The following is a 1,176-nucleotide window of genomic DNA, read 5'->3' on the forward strand; positions in this document are numbered from 1 at the left end:
ATAAAATAAGATGCTGACTTCGACAATAAGAACAACGGTAGGATCAAGTGTTGATTAGCAACAGATGTTTACTAGTTCAGCAATGTTATGAAATTATGGTTGCGGAAAAGAAAATAAAAGACACAGTCCTTAACAGAAATAAAAGTGTAAGGGGATATAATCTGACAGTGACAAAGTTTCCAGCATCATAATAATCATTTGGTGCCTCATTTGAGTGGATGTTTAGATTTTACCATTGCCAAAGCAGTGATAGAGTCTGACACAACAAGAGTGGGCACACGTAACAGGGAAGTTTCTTGAACAAGCACAATGTTTGCTGCAGAAATATCCATGAGGTAATTCTCAATGCATGACTTGACATATCACAGAATACAGTGTAATTATGACAAAGTCATATTTTAGTGCAATTAATTCAAGATTGTGTCTGATATAACTACGGAAAAGAGTCAGGTCCCATTGACATCTTTCAGAGCGTCGAGGAATATAATCTAATGCAGTTTCAGCATTACTGGAAATGAATTATTTTAGTGCTGGAAAAAATAAAAAAGAGAAAACATTGTAATTAAAGCTGCATATCAGACGACATCACTGAAAGAAACAAAGCACCGAGTTTTCAGCAAAACTGGCGTCACTTAATTTAAGCAATGAATACTTCCATTTCCGACATTTCATTTCTCTGGCATTTAAAAAGAACTGCAAACAGATGAGGCTATATTCAAGAATTTGGATCATTGTCATGCATGAGTTTTATCAATAAGTCCAGAGTTGATCGTCCATTGTGGCAAAATGTTCATGGTGGTCGGTGTGGTATAATTAATTTTGACTTGATTTGTATTGCATTTTCTTTCACAGTGAGAAAAGGTGAAGGGAATGGAAGACACGCCTTCTCTTTGCAGAATGTCATTACAACAAAGGGATGTTTTCCTATGGAGAATAGAGGATTTCAAATGCCAGCCCGTAACTTAAGAAAACATTCTTTCTCTCTTCAGAGCTGTGAAGGATCCTGTACTTCCCGACCAACTGTGTAAACGTACCTGAAATGACCATAATTATCACTGCTATTATATCTAGTAACCGGCGAATCTAATACAGATCCGAATTTAAAAGGAAACCAAAGAGCAAAACGGTTTGACAGTATCGTGCTGAGAACAGTGTTATAGGAAGCATCATAGTTCT

Source organism: Stegostoma tigrinum, chromosome 43, assembly GCF_030684315.1.
Source record: "Stegostoma tigrinum isolate sSteTig4 chromosome 43, sSteTig4.hap1, whole genome shotgun sequence".
Classification (NCBI taxonomy): Eukaryota; Metazoa; Chordata; class Chondrichthyes; order Orectolobiformes; family Stegostomatidae; genus Stegostoma; species Stegostoma tigrinum.